This window comes from Chelonoidis abingdonii, chromosome 2 (genome assembly GCF_003597395.2).
Source record: "Chelonoidis abingdonii isolate Lonesome George chromosome 2, CheloAbing_2.0, whole genome shotgun sequence".
NCBI classification, from domain to species: Eukaryota; Metazoa; Chordata; order Testudines; family Testudinidae; genus Chelonoidis; species Chelonoidis abingdonii.
In genome coordinates, this window is record NC_133770.1 from 264,972,695 (window position 1) to 264,996,628 (window position 23,934).

Here is a 23,934-nt window from a genome sequence, read left to right on the forward strand (position 1 = left end):
AACTAACTATTAAGAACAAAAAAGCTACTACTTATGCTAACAACACAGATAAGAAAGGGACAACTGCTCGCTGAGGCCAAAAGGCAGTCAAGAAGGCCCGGGGGCCGGGGGGGGGGAGAGAAGAGGTTGGTTTCAATCTGGACAGTGCTAGGGAGCCTCAAGGCAGACCACGAGAGAGGGAGAGTGAATGTGGGGGCTGAACTGACACTGCAACCTAAAATTTCCAATTAGAGGTGCACATACACCTATAGCAGAGCACCCACAAGGAGACTACTTAAAAAAGAAGCTGCATGCTTAGACAACTGGTGAAATTCAGCACAAATAGAAGTAAACGGGCTTTTATTTATTCTCAGTTTAGTACATTAATTTTTAAATTGCTCAAATTTCCCGTAGTTTTTCTAAATTATCTAGTACTACAAAATGAGCTAGTTTAAAAAAAAAAACAAAAAAACAGGCCAGGTTTCAGAAGATGCACTATGTATTTTTTTCTGTCAAATAAGAACATCTGGTCTGCTGAAGGTTATACTGCATCATCTCTGCTTTGAGTTATGCTTAAGTAAAACCACTGAATTCTGAAAATGAAAACTCACTAATTACTGTAAAGGCAGAAGGCAAAAATAAAAGAGACTTAGGAATGAGTAGTTAATTAACACTATATACAATAGGCATTATACTTTTAAAAATGTATTCAAAGAAAAATTAAATACAGCAAATCCAGCCCTTCTCCTTCACAGGTGCAGAGACTCCGCAGGCAGTAGAACAGATGTAGATTTGTTTGGAAAAGGGGAAAGTTTTCAGGAGCTGCCCACTCCTTATGTGACACAGCTCTGCAGCAGCTTCCTACACAGCAGGCAGGCAAGTGGATTCTCTGCTGCACTGATCCTTCTGTGGAGGACAGTTAGATAGAACACAGCTTCAGCTGTTAGGTTTCAGTAGCCTTGGAGGTACACATCTATCCAACACAAGCTGGCTCTTCATTTTAGGATTTATCCCTTAATCAGCTTTTAGAAAAAAAATCTGATTTTGTCAAGAGTTACTGTACATACGCATTTTCTAAAGCTCTCAGCCATGGTCTAACTCTGCTCCCATTAAAGTCAACCACTGACTTCAGTGAGAGCAGAGTTAGGCCAACTCCTTCATACTTTGACAATACAGACTGGGATTTTCAAATTTAATCAAGGTGGTGGTGGTGGTGGTGGTGATGTTTAGTATTACAGACTATGCTTAGTGGAGAGATTTCTTCAAATCCCCTTTTCTGCCCCACAACTCAATTAGATGGAATCAAAGATGACAAGCTATCTGGAGGGGGGGCAATATGACAAACCGAGGGAGGAAACAGGGGTTTAGTACTTAATTTTAATCTTTTTCTGCACCTTACTCTGAACAACTTGGGCAGAAGCCACCATTCCAAACTCTGAAGTGAAAGTTTTGCTTGGAATGTTGAATTACCATAAGTCACACAAATGTAATGTGCTGGTAGCAGACAACAATATCCACTTTACCCCACAAGAGTAAGGCAATATCTTTTAACGCAGATCCAGCTGAATACTATGAAAGAGCCACATAGCCATGTAATTGCTACCTTTGATGTACATGTTAAACCATGAAGAGCCTGGGGATGTAACAGTGGATCCCTAGATTAAAAACTTTCAATTAAAATATATATATCCTAAAGTACTTAAATATTGCTGTTACAATACAAAAATCTGAAAGCCAAAAAAGTTAAAATTCAGTTTTACTTTGAAAAGCGATTCAAACCAAATATTTGTTTAGTGTATCTGAGTGTCCATAACAAATGCCTTAGTTTACAGTTTATTTTTTAAACTGACAGCACTGGATATGCAGCCTGTGCTCTAAAAATATAGTTAAGGTGGTTTCCTTTGATATACATCACTGTAAAAAAACTAGCTGGAAAATAGAAATCCTCTCCCACACCACACCACCCAAAAAATATTTTTCTGGAAGGGGAGAGGGGGAGAGAAATCATCCTGAACCACAACAAAATGGTCAAAACAAAATTCACAGGAAGATGTTTCAAGAAAAAAAAGTCAATCCATTTCGGGAGAACCAAACTGGAATGTTTCAGCTTCCTTACAAATGAAATTGACCAGAGCTTACAGCTGGGCTGCCAGAGAGCCAGGGCACAGAGCCTCCCCTCTAGCTCCAGAGCCAGAGAGGCAAAACGATAGTTTCTGCCATAGCTGGGAGAGAGGGGGGAGTTTGAGAGACCAAGTCAGGGTGCTCAGCCTTGACACCTGTCCTAGAAAGGTTTTATCAATTTCACTCACAGAAATTTAAATTGACAAAAGCCTTTGAGGCCTAAAGCCAGAGAACCATCATTTTGATTTTCCTAATAGAAAACCCAAAAGTTTTCAGCAGGTCCATTGTCTTCAGGGGAATTACAAAGGTAAAAGATTGGAAATTTAGCAAACAATTCTTCTGATGCACTCAGAGGAAGAGAATTCATCTTACATCACTAGCTGCGTGAGTTCTGCAGGGCTAACAAGTAAAAAACAGAAGTATTGTAATTAAAGGCAGCACATATGACTGAATATATTCAAGGACCTATTCTGTTAAGTCAGTAAGTGCCATTAGACCCTTGTTTTACAGAGAAAAACCCAGGCTACATTATACAAGAAACTCCAAACACTGAAAAAAACATTATATATATAAAAATAAATGCTTGTTTAAAGATACTCCAAACCACCACTACTCCGCCATTCTGTGCATCTTCCATGTACAAAAAAAAGATTCTTATTTTGGTACTTCAGTTAACTAAATTTCCCCATTAACAAGGCCACGGGAATTGTGTGGAGTCACGCTCCAAATAGGCCAGGTCTACATGATGATCTAGTTTATTCGTGCAAAGTGCTGCAATTTAATTATTGAACTGAAACATCTACACTGCTTTGTTATGCAGGTTTAAGGCATCTGTATTGTTAATCATTGCATCTACACAGGTCTCTCTGCACTTGTCCATATTAACTGGTAAGTATTCTGGGCAGATCTCTCATGGCACAATATTCTACCACTCTGCTCTGATTTTTCTTGTAGTGCAGTGTGCCATCTGAAAAGTACAAGAATTGTTACTTTGAACCTCAGTTCCAGACTGATGACTCCTTCCCAGCATCCATTAATTTTGCCAGTGCCATTTTCCAATTTGTCAGGCAGCACAGATCAATCCCTGTGCCATGACAGTCATCAATACAAACAGGATGATACACATGCACTTTGAGTTTGTGCACACAGATGGATTCAGCTCTGCAGTTTCATAGGGCTTTTGATGATGCAGCAATACAACTAAGAGAGAAAGAGGATTAAAATCAAGCAGTTACTTCTGCATAGCATATATATAGAGCCGCTTTACTTGGAGTGCTGCTTCTTGTTTCAGCCAACTCCAGTGACTACTGGTGGGATGAGATATTGATGCATAACAAATGACCAGCAGTGGCTGCAGAACCTCATAGTGAGAAAGGCCACTTTCCTAAAGATCTGTACAGAGTTTGCCCCAGAGCACGTGGAGCAGCAGAACACGAATATTAAGAGCTCCCCTCTCTGTGAAACCATGTGGCCATCACCTTCTGGAAGCTAACCCTCCCTGATTGCAAACAGGTCAGTAGTTAACCAGTTTGATGTTGGCAGATCAACTGTTGAGGCTGTTCTGATGAAGTTTCCAATGCTATGAGGGTGCTGCTGTGCCATGTAATGAATCTTGGCCAGGCACAGGAGCTTGGTGACTTTGCATAGATGGGGCTCCTGCATTGCATGTGGGCTATCAATGGGATCCACCTGCTTATTTTTTGCCCCTCCCACATCAAAACAAAGATCAACAGGAAGGGGCATTTCTCCATACTGCTGCAGGACCTGGTTGATAACCATGGAAGAATCATCTGTATTCATGTGTAGGTGGCTGGAGGTCCATAATGCCAGGCTATTTAGAAATTCAGGCCTCCTTGCAGGAACAGGCAATGCCAATGTTTGCTCCACATTCATGGAGTTATGGTTCCTCCTGTCATTCTGGGAGATCAAGCTTACCTCTGCTTCTGTGGCAGAGTCTTTTACTGTACACTTGGACAAGAAAAAGGAGCAGTTTGATTTTAGCAGGAGTAGGTATAGAATGCCAGTGGAATGTGTTTGGAAGGAAGGACATGTCGATGGTGCCTTATGAAAAGGCTAGATGTTTATCATTAAGTGCCTCATCATAAGCACCTGCTATATTCTGTACATCTGTAAGAACAAAGGAGAGCCTGGAGGATGGGTGGGAGCAAGATGTGGAGAAACTTTCGAACCAGGCAGAAAGCGTGCTGCTGAACATGCCTCAAGTGGTCAAGGAAACAAGGTGAGGCATGTACTGGCCTCAAAGTAAGAGTACAGAAGTTGTTAGGGGTAAGGAGTATACTGTAACCAAGAAACAAACCAAGGTGTGTTTCATTTTATTAAGAGGTGATGGAGAGGAATATTATGCCATTTATGGATTGTGCTGTGCCTCACTGAAATTTTTCAGCCAAGCTGTACCAAAATGAATGTACTAAATTAAAGCCATCACTCCTACATTGCTTCTTTAATGAAACCAAAAACAATTAAGACTGTAGTACAAAAACTTAAGACAAATGGACTTGGGGCATGGCCAACCTAAGCTGTGCTCACAAACTCCTGTAGGTGATTCCACTCGCTAGGGAAGAACAGTGTGCAAAATGTCCTGTAAGTGAAAGGGTAGGTCTAGTAAGGTGTTTATTTTGCAGGACCATCGGAAGAGTAGGGTGCAGTATTTGACCTCTGTAAGAAAAGGGACTTGAGCAGCTGTTTTTCTCTACATCATATCCCTTTTCAGCAGTATATGCTCCATTTTTGATCTTTGGAAAATGCTCTGAAAGTGACCTCTCCTCCACTCTGCCTTCAGGGCATTCTAGGTGAATGATCTCGATCAGACAGACAAACACACACAAGTACTATTATTCCACACCTAATCTCCACCCCTACAAATTTCTCTTTCCCCTTGGAAGTGCCCTTCGAGTTTTCCAAGTTCTTGCCACATAGAAAGCTGTTATTGGGATGGCTGCTGGGCTGTAAGATAGGTATGAGAGGCTGTGTGCTTTCAGGTGGGATGGGGACAGATTAGTAATTGCATAGGCAGGCTGTCCTCTCTCAGAAGAGGTTACTCGGAGGTAAATCAAGAGAGACATAGAAGGCTCTTATTTAAAAAGGCAACAGGGAAAACTGAATGGATGTAGCACTGCTAATTGCCAAGACAATACCACCCTTCCACTCCCAAACTGGTACAAAAGAAGGGGGAGGGGGAGAACATTAGCTAGATATGCAGTCCCAAGAAATCTGCTTTATTTTGGCATGTTTCAGTGGGTGTTTGCTCTGTTGTCAGGGTCTATTTGTGGAACTGCCTACCACATTCTCCAGTTTGGTGGTGGTATCGCTTGAAAAACATGCAGTCTAGTTCTTCATAGTATAGCCAGACTCTGGGAGCATGATCCAAGGTCTGGGTCTTATTCCTTGTCTTCAAGTACTTTGATCTTTGCTTTGACCTATCGCTGGTACCAGCTCAAGGAGCAGGCCCTTGCCTTCGTTTGCTCTGACATTATCTTATACATGTCTGCATTCTGGTGACTCTTCTCCAGCAGAAACTGAACATGAAGCTCTCCTAAGGCAGTCAAATCCAAGATCCCTGAAGGGGTCCACGTGGAAGCATGGTGGCAGTATATCTATTGTAATAGGTATGTGAATTTACTACTACATTGTATCAAAAAGGGGTACACGCTCTTAGCTGTCCAACGGCATTTAAACAAAGAAGTGACATCCCGTCAAGATGACAAAGCAATGGAAAGCACACACGTACAAATAAAGGACAGCTCAATCTATATGTGAAGCAATCCACTCTGGGATAGTAGTACGAATAGTTAGAATAGATAGAAGTGTAATAGTTACGACTGAGTCCACAAGAACCTTTAAGCAAACTCACTCATGGTAAAGTTACACTTGTTTTAAGGAGAATTACTTACTGCAACTTAATCACCAAATTTGGTTTAGAAATCAGTTGTGTGTGGATGCAATGCACTTTAAGGCAAAGTGCCATTACTCTCATTTAACATCTCCATGTAGACAAAACTTAGTGGAATTCTTGCATTTTCCTAGTTGCCCTGTGGTTTACATTGCCACAGAGGAGGATACTGAGTGCGCTGATGCGCCAGAAAACACCCAATTCCCCAGCAGCCCCAGATAATCTGGCTTATATCAGTTTCATGCTACTATTCTCACAAAAGCAATCCATCAACAGTGCTAAACAAGCCATGCCTGGATGAGTTTTCACTTCTGGGTTTCTATGGTACAACAGCAGCAGAGTAATTTTTGAGGATGAAAGAAGTAGGGAAAGGGAGAAAAGACACTCAGAAATAAACACTTGCCCACATGAAGACTGGTGGTGCTAGGGAAGATTTCCTCTTACAAAGAAGTGCTGAGATTTCTACCTAAGGTATTTCAGTTTTAAATAACGTTTAAACACACCCTTTCTGCCTCCCTCAAGTTTGCCAGGTCATCTTGCTACAAGATTAGTGTTACAGGAGGCAGCAAACAGACCTGAAAACATGAGTTTGAGAAAGGGCGTGAGTTATTTTTTCTTCTCCCCTCTTAATAGGAGGTTAGGAGGCAAGGCTATGACAGCTACAGAAGCAGCAGAGATAATGACTCAAAGATGGGTGCATGTGGAAGTTTCAGCGAGAATACTTGAAAGATGCTTTGTTTGCATGTATGAAGTAGTACCTGAATGATCTGATGGAAGAGAAGTTCACATCCCATCACAGGCCATTGGGCATATTTACTGTTAGTAGTCAAAGATCAATTAACTGCCAAAATTAGGCTATCCCATCAAACCATCCCCTCCATAAAAACTTATCAAGCTTAGTATTGAAGCGAGACATGTCTTACCCCCACTGCTCCCCTTGGAAGGCTATTCCAGAACTTCACTCCTCCGATGGTTAGAAACCTTTGTCTAATTTCAAGGTCAATCTAATTTGATGGTCAATTTATATTAGTTTGTTCTTGGGTCCACATTGGTACAGAGCTTAAGTAATTCCTCTCCCTCCCTGGTATTTATCCCTCTGATATATTTAGAGTGAGCAATCATATCTCCTCTCAGCCTTCTTTTGGTTAGGCTAAAGAAGCCAAGCTCTTTGAGTCTCCTTTCAGAAGACAGGTTTTCCATTCCTCAGATCATTCTCCTAGCCCTTCTCTGTACCTGTTCCAATTTAAATTCAACATGGGAGACCAGAACTGCATACAAATATTCCACATGAGGCCTCACCAGTGCCTTGTATAACGGTACTAACACCTCCTTATCTCTACTGGAAATACCTTGCCTGATGCATCCCAAGACTGCATTAGCTTTTTTCAGGGCCATATCACACTGGCGGCTCAGTCATCCTGTGATCAACCAATACTCCGAGGTCCTTCTCCTCCTCCTCTTGTTACTTCCAACTGATGCGTCCCTAGCTTATAACAAAATAATCTTGTTATTAATCCCTAAATGCATGAGCTCGCACTTTCTACTATTAAATTCCATCCTATTACTACCTCTTCAGTTTACAAGGTCATCCAGATCTTCCTGTACGATATCCGTGTCCTTCTCTGTATTGGCAATATCTCCCAGCTTTGCGTCATCTGCAAACTTTATTAGCACACTCCCACTTTTTGTGGGAAGGTCAGTAATAAAAAGATTAAATAAGATTAGTCCCAAAACCGATCCCTGAGGAAACTCCCAGTATCTCCCTCCAGCCTGACAGTTCACCTTTCAGTATGGCCCACTGCAGTCCCCCTTATAACAGATCCTTATCCACCTTAAATTGTTATATCCATCCCCATCTTTCCATTTTAAACTAATAATTCTCCATGTGGACCTATCAAATGCCTTACTGAAACAGAGGTAAATTAGATCCACTGCATTTCTGGTCTAAAAAAAATCTGTTACTATCCAAAGAAGGAGTCAGGTTGGTTTGGCATGATCTACTTTTTGTAAAACCATGTTGTATTTTGTCCCAATTGCCATTGACCTCAATGTCCTTAACTACTTTTTCCTTCAAAATTTTTTCCAAGACCTTACATACTACAGATGTCAAAACTAAGAGGCCTGTAGTTACTCGGATCACTTTTCTTTCCCCTTTCTTAAAAATAGGAACTTTGTTAATTCTCCAGTCACACAGTATAACCCCTGAGTTTACAGATTCATTAAAAATTCTTGCTAACGGGCTTGCAATTTCATGTGCCAGTTCCTTTAATATTCTTGGATGAAGATTATCTGGGCCTCCCGACTTAGGCCCATTAAGCTGTTCGAGTTTGGCTTCTACCTCCATATCCTTATTCCCATTTGTCATCCTGCCATTATCCCTAAGATCCTCATTAAAGACTGAGGCAAAGTATTTGTTTAGATATTGGGCCATACCTAGATTATCCTTAACCTCCATTCCATCCTCAAAGGTTAATATATGGGATGTAGACTGAGGCTGAAGAGGGTCCTAGTGGGAGCAGGAAAGAATTTACTGATTGTCCTTCCCATGGGAAGGAATGAGAGAGCAAGATTCTTGTTGGGACACATCAAGGGAGACTACGCCAAGATGCTTAAAGAAGGTGATCTTCATTGGGATTCTACATGTTGCAAGAGGAAGACAGAAAGTGAGAGAAGATTATGAAGATCAACAGTGCCTCAGGCAATGGTGCTATAAGGAAGGATTGTGGATGTTTGACCACTGAGAGGCATTCATGAACAGAAAGACTGTTTGCATGGGATGCACGCCACCGGAGTAGGGCAGGATATAGACTTCTGGGATGGAGGTTGGCAACTGATTAAAAAAAGCTTTAAACTATGAACTCAGAGGAGACAATTGGAGATGGTCATGTAATAACTACACATGATTAAAATACTGAGTGAGGAAAATCAAGTAAAAATGCAGCAACTGAGAAAGGAGCAACAGAGGGTAGAAGAATGGACCACAAAATAAAGATAATGCTAGTACCAATGACAGTAAGAGTCAGGTAGGCAATACTGGCAGTAAAATGACTACTGAAATCAGGTTAGAAATATGGGTTAAGCCAAAACAACAATTAAGAGGTCTGTACACCAATGCAAGAAGCCTGGGTAACAAAATGGAGGCGCTAGAACTACTGATGAAGTTATTATATGAATATGACAGGGATAATGAAAACATGGTGGAATAATAGTCAAGATTGGATTACAAGTATGAAGCATAGGCATTGTTCAGGAAAGACAAGAAAGTAAACATGGTGGAGTAGTATGGTATATTAATGATGAGGTAGATTATAAAGAAATTAGAAGTGATGGAACAGATAAACAATCTGTTCAGGTCAAAGTCACTTTGGGGAAGACAGATAAGAGGTTCCACTGGGATAACACTTGAGGTTTGCTACAGATCCCATGATCTGATTTGGATATGGATAGAGACCTCTAATATTTTTAGCCAGTATTCCTGGATGTGATAGACAGATTTTTTTGCACCAAACAGTCACTGAACTAAGAAAAGGTGATGCTATTTTAGATTTAGTAAGCAGCAAGAACCTCATAGAGCCACCGGTTGTAGAGGACAACCTTGGTTTGAGTGATTCCCGAGTTAATTCAGTTTCAATTAAAAGGATAAACAACAACAGGTCTGCCAGTAGGGCCCTTGATTTCAAAACTTTTTTTAAAAAAATGAAGGCAATTAGTTAGGGAAGTGGACTAGACTGAAGAAATCAAGGATTTGAATGTGGAAGAAGCTTTGAATTAATTAGTCAAAGTTGAAGATAGTATCTGGACCTGCATTCCAAGCAAGGGGAAAAATGCATAAGGCAGGGTTGCAGACCAAACTGGATGAACAAGCACCAGATTGAGAGAAAGCAAAAAGCCTAAAAGGAATGGAAGAAAGGATGGACCAGCAAGGAAAGCTACCTCTTGGAGGTCAAAGTGTAGGGAAAAAGTGAGAACTGCCAAAAGCCAAGCAAAGTTGGACTTTGCAAGAGGAATTAAAACCAATAATAAAAGATTTTAGCCATATAAAGAAAACAATGAAAAAGGTAGGACCACTAAGCACTGAGGGATGGGATGGAGATTAAAGGTAATGTAGGTATGGTCTACCACTTAAATATTTTGCCTCAATTTTTAATAAGAATAATGAGACACTTGGAGACAGTGGCTGGGTGGCTAATGGAAAAGAACATACAGAAGTAGAAATTACCACAGATGGAAGCCAAACTCAAACAGTTTAATGGGACCAAATTGGGCAGGCCAGATAATCTCCATCCAATGCTATTAGAATAAATAGCACATGAAATTGCAAGCCTAATAGCAAGGATCTTTAATGAATCCATAAACTTGTACCTATGACTGGAGGAACTGCAAATACAAGGCCTGTATTTAAGAAAGGGAAAAAAGTGATCTGGGAAACTTTGTACAGCTGGGGTCAAAGTAATAGGCCTGTAAGGTCTTAGAACAAATTTTGAAAGAGTAATTAAAGACAGAAAAACAGTAATTGGGATGAAATACAATGTGTTTTTTAAAAAGGTAAATCATGCCAGACAAACTTGATCTGTCTTTAAAATAAGATTTCCTAGACAAAGGAAATGCAGTTGATCTTATCTACCTAGATTTCAGTAAAAGATTTGATCCAGTTCCATCTGGGAAATTAGTTATATTGAAGAGGATGGTGATTAATACGAGAATCAAAAGGTGGCTAAGGAATGGTTAAGGGAGAGACTACAATGGATCATGCAGAAAGGTGAAATGTCAAGCTGGAGGGAGGTTACTTGTGGAGTTCCTCAAGGAACTGTCTTAGGACCAATCCTATAACATTTTAATTAATGTCCTTGCAACAAAAATTGGGAGTCTGCTAATAAAGTTTGCGGATGAGACGGTTGGGAGGTATTGCCAACACAGAGGAAACCTGAAATATTTTACAGGATGGTTTGGATAATCTTAAAAACTGGAGTAATAGAAATGGGGTGATATTTAATAGTACAAAGTGAAAGGTCATGCACTTATGGCTAACAAGAATTTTTCTATAAACCGACATATTAGTCAAAAGATAGGAGGAGGAGAAGGAGAAGGAGAAAGACCTAGTTGTATTGGTCACTCACAGGATGACTATGAGCCACCAATGTGATGCAGTTGTGAAAAAAACTAATATCCTCCTAGGATACATCAGGAGTGGTATTTCCAGAGGAGACGGGAAAGTATTATACAAGGCACAGATGAGACCTAATCTGGAATACTGTGTGCAATTCTGGTCTCCCATATTTAAGAAAGATTAATTCAAATTGGAACAGGTGCAGAAAAGGGCTACTAGGATGACCACAGGAATGAAGAACCTACTTCACCAAGAGGAGACTTAGGCTAAACAAGCTATGTTCCTTAACAAAACGAAGGCTGAGGGGAGATGTGATTGCTTTCTATAAATACATCTGAGGGATAAACATCAGCAAGGGAGAGGAGTTATTTAAATTAAGGGCCAATGTTGCACAAGAACAAACAGATATAAACTGGCCATCAACAAGTTTAGGATTGAAATTAGACAAAGGTTTATAATGAGCAGAGGAGTGTAGTTCTAGAACAGCTTTCCAAGGGGAGCAGCAGGGGCAAAAAAAACCCTAACTTATTTCAGTACTAAGCTTCCTAAGTTTATGAAGGGAATGGTAAGATGAAGTTGCCCACAGTGGCACTTGGCCCATCCAAGACTGCTAGTAGCAAATATCTCCACTGGCTGGAGGTGGGACATTAGATGGCAAAGGCTCTGAATTACGAGAGAATATTCTTTCCCAGGTATCTGGCTAGTGGGTCTCACACATGCTCAGGGTCTTATGATCACCATATTCAGGACAGGAAGGAATCCCCCCCATCCCTAGTCAGACTAGCAGAGACCTGGGAGTGAGTTGGGTATGTGTGTGATTGTAGGGGTTCAACTTCCGCTGCAGCATGGGGTACAGGTCACTTCTTCGTTTGAACTAGATTAAATGGTTGATTCTCTGTAACTTGAAATCTTTAAATCAAGATGCAACAATTTCTATAATACCCCATAACCTCTGGCTGAGTTACTGGAGTGGGTGGGTGAGGTTCTGTGGCCTGTGATGAGCAGGAGGTCAGGTTAGACAAGCATGATGGTCACTTCTGGCCTCAAAGTCTATAGGAATAGATCACACTGGGATGTCATCAATATCAAAAATATCAGAGGTTAATAGAAATCACTGGTCCCACAGGTTTCTGGAAAGTTATAAAAAAGTCTGATTCCCCCCCATCCCCTTCTCACAACATCTGCTGGCAAAGTTACTCCCTGATTACCCTTTCTTCAGCAGTCTAATCAGTGGGAACACTGAGCTGATGTGTTTATATTTAGCTCAGTTCATTTTCTGGTTTTGCAGTTGAACTGTAGCTCTACAACTGGGCATGTGAGGAGTGAAGCCAAAAAATAACCTTACTACAGATCAGTTCTTATGGACCATACATACAGTAAAACTTACACTCTACTATCTAATAAATCATAAGTGACTATATCCATTATGCACTACACAAAAAAAATCTGACTGCAAGAACTTAAAGGAATAAACTTGTTAGGTGGTTTCAGCTCTGCTCACAGGGCAAAACTACAATCAGGATTTAAAATCAATATCTTCATAGGGATTTCTGAACAGTTACTGAAGAACTGAAGACTTTCAAATATGCAAAGCTTAGGTTAAATCAATTGTTTACGTTTTGCCCAAATTTCTCTCATAATTCTTTGGACACTAAAATTTACTGAAGATTGCGAGGTGCTCAGATACTACAGTAATGGGGACTATATACATACATGAGATAGACACTACAAATTTAACCAAGTGTACTCAGTTATTATGCATTATTATTACATGTGTTATTTAACTTAAGTAGTATCCACTGAAAGCCTTTAGTCTAGGGTTAAAAACACAATTCTAAGGTTGCATTTTTAAAAGATCATAAAAATGGCTTGGATGAAAGCTGCAGTGTGAGTGGGAGAAGAGACTTCAAACATGTAATTTTCTCCCAGTGAATTCACATCAGGACTACGAAGTTTCTTCAACAAGATCGCTGTAATAGCCAAGCACTTATAAAAATTATTCATACAAAAATGTAAGATTTAAATTGAATCATCTTTAATTTTAAACTATATTATTAAAAGTGATTGATGGAATCAGAGAAGGAAAGAGCTGTAAAATTCAGAGAGCTTTGAACCACTGCTTCTTTCACCTGACAGAGGTGGGTCTAGCTGAAAGTTAGTAGGCAGTGGGGAAGCCATTTAATTCCCTTCATCTCTCCATTCAGCTGGATCTGGCAGCAAACAAAGCAGATTTTCTAAAGTAGCTCAAACCACATTTGCTAGCACAGCTTGAAAGACCAAGGCACAGCTAAGCAAGAGAATGTGATCATAGTAGTTTCAAAGGAAAACAGCTAAAGCAGTTCCTCCTTTGCCACCATCAGCTGGAAGAGAAGGAAGAAAAACGGGGAGGGAAGCAGGTTTAATGGGAACATAAAAACACACCCTCAGACATAAGCAGATTTTTATGAGTGTCTGTATGAAACAGATTAATAATTATCCTTAAATGCTTAATTGACTTTTTCCTCAAACCATTTTATAAGTGAAAAACTCCCACGGTGCCCATTAACCAGCTAATTTAAGCACATCTTGGCTGTTCGAGGGACTGCTGTGCTTCAGCACACCCAAGATGTGCATATATTGGCTGATTAACACTTGTGTGCTGTTGCTTGATGCATCACTAGTAAATTAAGTTTTTATCTCCTTAAACTCGTGTAATCATACTACTTTAAGGGTAACAGCTCCTACCACAAAACAGACAGCTATAAACAATACGTCCAGGGGCACACCTATTTTGTTCCTCTTAAGCAATATGATAAACCAATTTTGACTATTCTCTGTGCTATGTCTGCTAAGTCACCAGTAAAAAAAAAAAAAAAAAAAAAAAAAGAATTAGGAGGCTCAAACATTAAAACATTTTGGCTAGTAGCTTTTGTAACTGATCAACTTAAACGGATATGTATTTAGCCAGTTTTCAAAATTGTATGTTACACTCTCTCTCAAGTCCCTCTGACAGTTTTTCTGATTCTGCAGTGACATTTTCTTATTTTAAATGTACTTCCTTTATCCCCTATTTCTGTGAAAGGCACATCTGTCAAGGAGAACTGACCATGTACAAACTGCAATCAAACTCAAAGTGGAAAAAAAACCTGAAAGGAAACATCTTTCATTACAGTAATCGTAGGTGTTATCTGCAAGACAGCAAGCAAGAGATTTCTAGGCAGTTTTCAATTTGAGAAGCATTCTCTCAGATGGTGAGCATAAAAGTAAGCATATTTAGATTCAAACAATTTTCTTATATGCTTGAAGAAAAATAACCCCAACAAAACAAAGCTACGAGTCATGATCAGCCAAGTCATTCTCCAACCTGTCCCACCAAAGAGTTTTCTAATATAGGATTCCATTTGTATTATAAATACCAGTTACTTCAGTATCTCATTTAACTCTGAGGGGTGATTTCAAAAGCACTTGAGTGTTCTTAACTTGCTTGGGTGCTTTTGGAAATCTCACCCTGAAGTTTTATGTAAGAGTTATACAGCAATTAGCAAATAAACCAATACAGCATATTGCTTTGAGCAAAACAGGAAAAAAAATAAAGGTACCATATATAGAATATCAAACCATCTTAACTTTTAGAGTTAAACTTATACAAACAATAAGACGTATGAAAGATGTCTTAAGCAGTTGTTTTACAATATTATACAAAAGGGGACTACACAAGTGCAAAATACAGAGCAAGATCTTGCAAGTTAAAGGCCACCATTGGAAAAAAAAACAACAAATTGATTAAAACTGACTGGCGTAAGTTCTGGATTTCCAATAAATTAGGGTTTTCAACTTTAAGAAAATTACAATAACTAAAACCGGAACATTTAGTCACTAATGCACTTCTGATGACTTAAGATTGAAGTGTAATGGAATTGGACGATCTGGTATGGACATTCATTAACGGAGAGCAAAGCCTTTGCCTTCTTTCAGTCTGCTACTGTAATTTTAAGTCTGTTTATAATTTGTACACAATGTCCGTCCAGCACAGAATTCAAGATTCTACTCTAATTGAACTATAACTATTTGTGGAAGTAGCAAGGTAATTAACCAATAATGCAGACAGGCTTTTGGGAAGGCACACCCTTCTAGGGCAGTATTCATACTGACTTAACTATTTAGATATAAAACGTTAAAAACAATGCTCTGCCAAACATTATGATTCAATATTCTAAATAGCTATGATCTCCAACTTAGCACAATGGAACTACAATTGTCAAACAGATTGGAAATGAACATAGCATTTTATTTTAAAAATTTCCATTGCATGTAGCAGTGATTCAGGAAAGCATTTAAGCATCTGACTTCAGTGGGACTTAAACACATGCTTAAGCACTCTTCCTGAATAGGGAGAGACTTCAGCACAAATTTAAGTGCTTTCCTGACTCACAGCCTAAGATTCCATATAGAAGAGTTTTTAATAGGTGGAGAAATGTAACAAGCTAAATTAAATATTTATCAAGGTATCTGGATCTATAAAAGAGAACAGATGTGTCCTACACATTTCTCCAAGTTGTTTCCTTGCTTATGTAGCTGTAAAAAAAAAAAAAAAAAAAAAAAAAGACTTACATGGACAAGTTAGGAGATGGAACCCTACTATCATCAGCTAGGTTCCCAAGGTGGCTCGGCGTTGAAGTCGAACTGCTCTCTATAAAGCACTTCTCCTAGGCCTTCTGGATAGTTATAAACCTGATCAGAGAGTTTGCCCTGTTGGAAAAATACATAGATAAAATTGGTAACTTAGGAGTAAACACCACTTTACCTTCAAATATGGAACTTCTGTTCTTAACTGCACTTTTAATATGGACTGCTGTCTCCTATTATAGTAACCTACAACAACCATTTACAGAGCCTGTTTTTCAAAGCTGAGTGCACACACAAATAAGCATAAGGAAGTCAAATTGTCATCAATGGCATGTTTAACTATCAATAAATGTTATCCACCTTATGGCTTCTTGACATTTATGCCTCCCTAGAGCCTCCTCTCCTTACTATTTCACTTATGGTGACCAGATAGCAAGTATGAAAAAAATCAGGACAGTGGGTGAGGTTAGTAGGTGCCTATAAAAGAAAAAGCCCCAAATATCGGGACTATCCCTATAAAATCAGGACATCTGGTCACCCTAGTCTCACTACAGTAATGGTCATCTCCCATATTCCTCAAGAGAGCCTCAATCCCCTCCCGAAGGGGCTCTGAGAAGCACCGGAGGCCAAAGCGATGTGCGATGATTGAAATTGGGACTACAGGCAGTGGATACAAGGACAAAATGTAATAATCCGTGGGTGAGGGAGAAGCTGGGAAGTACACAGGAGAATTAAGCTTTAGTATGGAGTGACATAAGGGGGTATGAGACTGTAATGGTCATAAGGTGGTACACATGGTATTTAATAGTCATCTTTGAGGGGATTTGCAGAGTCAGAAATCGTGCAAAGAGCACCACTGTTCTGATGGCCCACCTATGATGAACTACATGTTTGTCAGAACAGATCCTCTTTGAAGAACTTCCCGTAGTTCATGGGCCTGCAGTCCCTCTCTCAAAGACCACATTCAGCATCTCTACTTAGATGAATTAAATGCACCACAAGTCCCCATAGAGTCAAAAACATCTCCCCAATTCCTATCCAGCTCTAATCAGTCCCCACCCCCAAGTGGGTACATATCTTCTAGGCCCTCCTAGAGTGCTCCCACTTCCTCCGCACCCGCCCCCATAACAGAGAGTGGTTGGAGATGTATTCTGGGAGCAAAGTTGGGGGTCTTGAGCTATGGGAAGGCCAGAGACTCTGCATCAAGAAACTGGCAATTTAAGTGGCCCTTAAAGGGCAAATCTATTAAATATGGATCCAAAAGTCAAACTAAAGTCTTGTCTACAGAGGGACAGCAAAGATAATTAATTCAAATTAAAGGTGTGAAAGTGGCATAGTTATACTGCATTAAACTATTGCATGAACACATTCATTCTTAATTAAAGTGGCCTTAGTTTGGTTTATTTCAATTCACCTTGAAAGTGAATTTAATCCTGTTTAGTTTAATTCACTTCCAAAGTGAATTGAAATAAACCAAACTAAGGCCACCTCCATCTGAGTAACGGCATCCACACAGGAATTTAATACAGTTTTACTAATACACTTCAAATTCGCACCTTTAATTTTCTTAGCTGTCCCTATGTAGACAGTCCCTTAGGTGTTAAAATATGGGGTTTATATACCTGAGTTCAATTACAATAGACATCTCAAAAAGTACTGTAATAGGTCACAGTGGAGTTTAAACCAGCCCTGCTTACACAAACTGAATTATTCACAGGTACAAACTGAGGCCATGGCTATGCTGGCAGTGTAAACAGTGCCCCAGCGCTGTAAGCGTGGCTCCCAGCGCTGCAAGCTAAACCCCATGAGGATGTGGAGCACCTGCAGCGCTGGGAGAGCTCTCTCCCAGCGCTGGTGCTGTGACTACACTTACACTTCAAAGCGCTGCTGCGGGAGTGCTCCCGCGGCAGCGCTTTGAAGTTTCGAGTGTAGCCATACCGTAAGAGTGGGTGTCACATTTTAAAATAATTGAAATAACCAATGTAAGCAAACTGGTCATCTGGAAACCTGGAACATGCTGAGATTAAGAAGTGTGTGGTAATCCATAGTATAAAATACAGAGTTCTACTGATATTTAATAAAAGTAAATCTACATTAAACTGAAAAATCTGAATACCTATGGGCTAATAAAAATGACTATCTGATAGCAATCTAAACTACTCTGTTACAGGTCCTTCATCAACCATTGAAAAGATCAACCAAGGTTCATCTTTTCAACCATAGCAGTTGCTTTTATATTTATTTATACACACACACACACACGTGTGTGTTGGCCAGGATAAGTGAGCAAACACGGGAAAATTATGCTCATTCATATTACATAATTTGCACTCCAAACATCATCTTTCTTTCCATCCCAGCAAAGGCATAACAGCAGTGCTGCAGTGGAATCTCATTACTAAAATTCCATTACTTTTACAATACAAACTACAGAACATTTACTAATACAATTATGAATATTAAAACTGAACTACACTTGCTAAAAATGAATTGGGATTCCTTACTTCTATCTGACTGACAGTTACTTTCCATGTTCAGTTAACTTTAATTTTTCCATTGCAATTCTTTAAATTAAAGCTCAGCCAATAAAATTAGTTCTCAAACTATTGGCATAAGAAATATTTGTTTTAAAATCAAGTGTTAATATCACAAAAGCAAAATGTTTAAATATCTATACTATTTTTGGATGCTGTTCAAAAATGTGAACATCTGTATGCTGCTTTCAAACTGAGAACATTTTTACAGCATGACAAGTCTCTTAAAAACAGGTGCTGCAAGCAGAAAAGATGACCTTTACTGCAGTACATAAAAGGGCATAATACAGGCAAACATGATCTGCAGTACAGTCAAAATGAATTTTGCCACATGCCGCAAGGAGGGGGAGAGAGAGCAGGAGAGCCAGTTTCCTTGGAGCTAGAATAAAACTGACAGTTTTCCCTAGTGATAACTTTGTCATATTGTGTTTTAGAGGAATGCACTGGAATTTTACTTTAGCATTTTAAGTCCTAAACTCAGGATTCCACACACACACGCCTTGTCAGTGATCTCCACTAATGTATAGAAAGTACAATTTCACTTCTCATGCATGAGTATTTAACTGTATCAAATAACCATAAAGGATAGAACAGCATTAATGAAGTCTGACTTTTGAAAAAGTTTTCTTCTAAGAGATAAACAATTTAACTAATGAAAATGTTCAGTTTTCCAGACCAAAATAGGACAGTGTTAAAATGTCAAGTACTACATGCTAACTTTTCAAACAGGGTTGCCATATGTCCCTAATTCATCTGGGCAGCACAGATGAATTCAAGGAATTGCCTCATGTCCAGACTGAGTACTTGATTCTTCCCTATTTTAACTGAAAGTCTCAAAAGGTGGCAATAACAAATTGTTCTTTACCAAAAGAACAAGTTTTCAGTAGAGGAATTTTTTTTTGCAACTGAATGCCTAGTAGCTGTATTTTGCCTTATAACACTTATAAAATCATCTGTTGTCCATACCAACTTACAAACAGGAAAAACTAAAGGCACTGAACTAAAATATCCAGGGCCCAAACCCCTACAATTCAGAATCATACAACTCACAGCACTAGTTGGTACACTTCGAGGCAGAATGAAGTGCATGGGTCATGGAAACAGACCTATCCCTGTTGTCCCTAGGTCCCTTCAAGATCAGTGTTGAGGCATTCTAGTAGGACAGTGTATGGGAAGTTTGCCTTCCTTGCTGCCCTGCAGATCACGATGCCTTCTGTTGCCAGAGTTATCCATCTGACCCCTTTCACCAGCACTAAATCTACAATCACTTTTAAACTGAAGCTTATGGTTTATGTATATAAGCTCATTTATTTACATAGTTATAAAATAATGTATTGTCCCTAATTCCCCCCCTCCCCCCGAAAGTGAAATTCCTAATCTCCCTCTATGGTAAGAATGGTGCAATTTATTATCCAGAATATTCACATCAGCACCAAGCCCACTAAGGAAAATATTTGAGACTCAAAAACTAGCCAAAGTATGCAGTCCCCTTTTAATTTTACATAGTAGGCTGGGGGAGGTACAGCTCATTGTAGCTCAGTTTCTCTAATACAGAAAGATTCCCCCCCTCCTCCCCCTGAGGAGAAACATTTACAGTACTACATTACTATCAAATCCTGTCCTAGCCTCAGAAGCAGCCACAATCCCCTCCTCCCCACAGGCTTGGAGTTCAGTGCTGCCTGACACTCCACTGAGAAAGAAAGAGAAGGCGAGCAGAAGAACGCGCCTGCTGCAGCCCTTTGGGGAGAACTGCTGTTCTGTGTATATGAGGCAGAGCGCGGGGGGGCGGGGTCCACTCTTGCACTCACTGCAGTCTGAGACACATGGGGTGGGGGGATGCAATGTCGCAAGCAGCCGCGACGACGGCAGCAGCATTGTTCGCATGGTGACAGGAAGGAAAGAACCAGACCGGACCAGTCCAGACTGGAACAAACCCCTCCTCCCCTTCTACCACCATTATTCACGACAAAAACCGGCTGAAATGCTATTGTCTTTCACATTCACCAAGGGAAGAACAGCAAGCAAGTGCATTATCTCTAGAGCTGGCAACGCTCACAAACTCAGGGGAGGTGAGAAGAATTGGGGCAACACTTCAGCTCACTCACATATAAGCATGCAGTATAAAAGGAAAACTCAGAACTCTGAGTAGGGGCCCGGAGAAAGGAAAGTCAGAGCTAATCCATTTCATAATTCAGAGGGGTAGCCGTGTTAGTCTGGATCTGTAAAAGCAGCAGAGAATCCTGTGGCACCTTATAGACTAAGACGTTAGTCTATAAGGTGCCACAGGATTCTCTGCTGCTTTTACATTTCATAATTGTTATACAGCCACTTCCCACAGCTACTGACACAATGCAGCTGTATTCCACTGGGGCTACCCAAACAAGCTATGCTGAGCCACCAGAGACTGCTGTAGACAGGGTCTGAATTGCAGCAAGTGGGAAATCGCTGTAACAGGACTTTTACTCCTGTGTACTGTCACTTCTTGGTTGTGCAGGATGTTGCACAGCAGAAGCTACAAACCAAAAAGGATTGAAAGAGGTTTAGACTTGCTTTCCTCTGATACTCACAATTTGGATTCACCCTTATTGCAGTTACACATCTGTTCTGACTACCGAGTCAACCAAGCTTACAGTATATGTTATATGAATGGCAGTGTGCTAACAGTGAGAACGTTCCAAACCCAGTCACCTCATACACGTGTGCACACTTGCAAACATAATACAGTCCCCACTATGTTGCCTCTACATGTGTATAGAAAAAGCCCTACAGTTCCCTCATCTCCCCTTTGCATGCTCACCCCCCACTTCACAACTATGTATTTGGCTCTTCTCTCTGCTAGCACCCCTTTTCAATGAAGCAGGTGATGGGACCATGACAAACACACCCAGCTGACACCACTCTGAAAATATACTGACAGCCAGACCCCCTTTGTACACATTCTAACAGCCGCTGAGCAGTGACTCAATCTTCCTTCATGCACTTTCCAAAGGCCACCACTGGGACTGAGAAGGACATAACCAATCAGACCAAAAGGACTCCCAAGGCAGCCAAAACAGCGGAAATGGGCTTAACCAAGACACTTCCAAAAAAACTGATAGGCAGCAGCAACCCAGTTACTGTTAGCCTGACAGACTGGTGGAGGGGAGGGGAGGGGAGGGGAGAGAGTGTGTGTGTGTGTCCTTGAGGCAACAAGGGAAGGAGAGATTGTGTCTGAAGTTGAGCATGACTGCTAATCAGGAAAGAGAGGGCACGAAGAGCACTCTTTACCCACTGGCATATCAGCATTAAGTCAATGTGCCCAGGACATTAAGACCCCCAGGAGAGGGCTAGAGTAGGCCACTTGTGCAATATCCTCAACCCCTACTCCTCCCACTGCTACCACACAAGCTTCACACATGCCCCTGTCACAAAGCCTATTAACAAAGGCAGAGCATAAAGATTTCATTGGGGGTTACTAACTACCAGCACCCACAACATGGCTAAAGTGGTGGGGATAGAAAAAGAGATGTGACACCACAACAGAACCCGGATGGACAGTCACAGTTACACAGACATACAACATGGCCTCGAGAAGCCAGAGGAGAGTCTTTGCCATGCTACAAACACCCTCTTCTGCTCCCTTGCCCTTCCCTCTCCTGTCTGGCCAGGCCTTCTTTACTGATCAAAACATCTAGTTACAAGCCTATTTCCCTATGCCCCCCAAAATGGCATTCCGAGTGTCAGTTTACTAGAGAGAAAGAGAATCAGTGAAAACCCACATGGGAGGGAAACAATACTACTGACTCAGGGCAGCTCTGACAAGGGGAAGTGATGATGAAACAGCTCCTGCTACAAGGACTATTCCTAGGGGAAACTGGGGGAAGGGGTCTTTTCACTGTTCTTAAGTAGCCAGGTCAAGAGACTCCCCTCTCCTCCCCCATCCCCAAAAAAAGGGCATCGAGGAACGCAACTGGAGGAGGAGTCTGCTATTACTGCTAACTGATCCACTTCAGACTGAGACACATCACACACAGCCACTCAACCCCCTCCGCAGGAATCCGCCATGTTAGAGCAGCTGCTGAGCCCCCCTTACATAGTCACATTTGGGTCTGCAGCTAGTCTCCTCTTCCCTCCCACCCCCCGCCAACAGATACATCAGCCACCGTACAGCAGCCCATAGATCCCCGCTCTCTCTTCGCTGTCTCACACACATACACGGCTGGGTGTCCGCCATGTTCAAGAAGCAGTTGCTGAGCACCCTCCACACACGCACATTCCCTTGCTAAATGTGCAACAGCACCTCACTCATGCCCTGCATTCAGCGGCAGAGACCCGCAGCAATGCGTACTGGGGGAGGGGGGTAAATCTGACTCATCCCTTCTTCCTGGCTACCGCTGCTGGGAAGGGGGTACTGTCCACGGCTCCCCCAGCCCATCACCGCTGCCACGGACCTGCAGCTCACGCCACCCACTGCCGCTGCTCAGGGCGGAGATGCCCGCAGGTCCGCGGATCCCTCCCGAGGGCAGAAGCGGTGCTTGGATCCCCCGCCCCTCCTCATGCGGGGAAGGGGACAAATATCCTCCGCTGTGTCTGGGGGGGCTGGAGCCTGCGACGCCCATGGAACTTGTCCTCCAGCAGCCGAGAGGTCTGGGACCAAAAGCCCGCAGAGCCTGGCTGGGCCCGTCCCACCCCCGCCCACAAGTCCCAGGCTTGGGAGGGCGTCTGCTTCGCAACTGCCAACGTTGGAGGCGTGGGGGCCTCTGCTCGCCCCAGCCCCCGGAGGTTTGGGGTCTCGCTTTCCACCCACCCACCCACCCAAGTGGCCATGCTGAAAAGGGATGTACCAGTCTTTGGGGATGTCCCCCCGCCTCCCCCACCGGCCCCTACGCGGCAATGCGCAGTGCCGGAGGGCAGGGGGTCGGCCTTCCCACCCCCCACCCCCAGTGTCCCCGGGGGTGGGGGTCTCCCTCCGCCCTACCCCCAGCCCGGGTACTCACGTGGGACAACGGCCCGAAAGATTTGGTAAATCGTCTTCGCTTTTTAGGCGGAATTTTTAAAGAGGGATGTGGGAACCTACAGCAGAAATACAGGCGGCGGCAGCGGCGCCCTCCAGGGCCATAGGCTGCGGGGGCGGCTGGCGGGGGGAGCGCAGGGCAGCGCTGGGACGGCGGGGCACGGGCGCGGAGAGACTGGCAGGCCGGGAGCGCGAGGGGAGCGAGCCGGACAGAGCGGGGTGGCGGCGGCCAGCCGGGTAGAGACACGCGCAACAACGCCAGGCAGGCAGGAAAGAAGAGGAGGGGGCGCCGCAGCCCGGCACTTATAGGAGGAGCGGGGAGGCGGCGCCACGCGTCACAAGCATGGGGGAGAGGGCGGCGCCTGCAGCGGGCCAAGCCGGTAACCCGCCGCCTCCGGCCTCCGCTCCTCAGGGCACTGCGGGCTGGGTGGGCCTGGGGCGCATGCGCCGGTAGGTAGCTAGAACGCGGTGGCGAGCCGACCCCTGCACTTTGCTCCTCAGCTGCCGGCTGGGCTTCCCTTTGCCCGGTGAGCGCTCAGCCAACAGGTGGGAAACTTGACGTAACCCAGCCCCGCAGCCACTGGCGCTGCAGCCGGGCCTGGCCTTTGCAGCCGGGGCAGCAGTGTTTTCCCCAGGAATTGAAGGGGGGGTGAGGACCGAGGAGGGTTGAGACCATGCAGGTGAA

The 23,934-nt window shown here is 42.4% G+C and overlaps 1 protein-coding gene across 2 annotated transcripts in view; it reads right to left on the reverse strand.

The window, feature by feature from the left end:
• The window catches only part of AZIN1 (antizyme inhibitor 1), a 77,723-nt gene extending 54,035 nt beyond the window's left edge, over positions 1-23,688 (reverse strand). The window contains exons 1-2 of one of the 2 annotated variants that reach the window (XM_032771316.2): positions 23,233-23,688; positions 15,708-15,845 (exon numbers count right to left, since the gene is read on the reverse strand). The gene's annotated coding sequence lies outside the window, so the exon portion shown is untranslated. The remainder of the gene's footprint in view (positions 1-15,707; positions 15,846-23,232) is intronic. The other variant, XM_075063180.1, reaches the window with a different exon arrangement.
• Between the last annotated feature and the right edge of the window lie 246 nt (positions 23,689-23,934).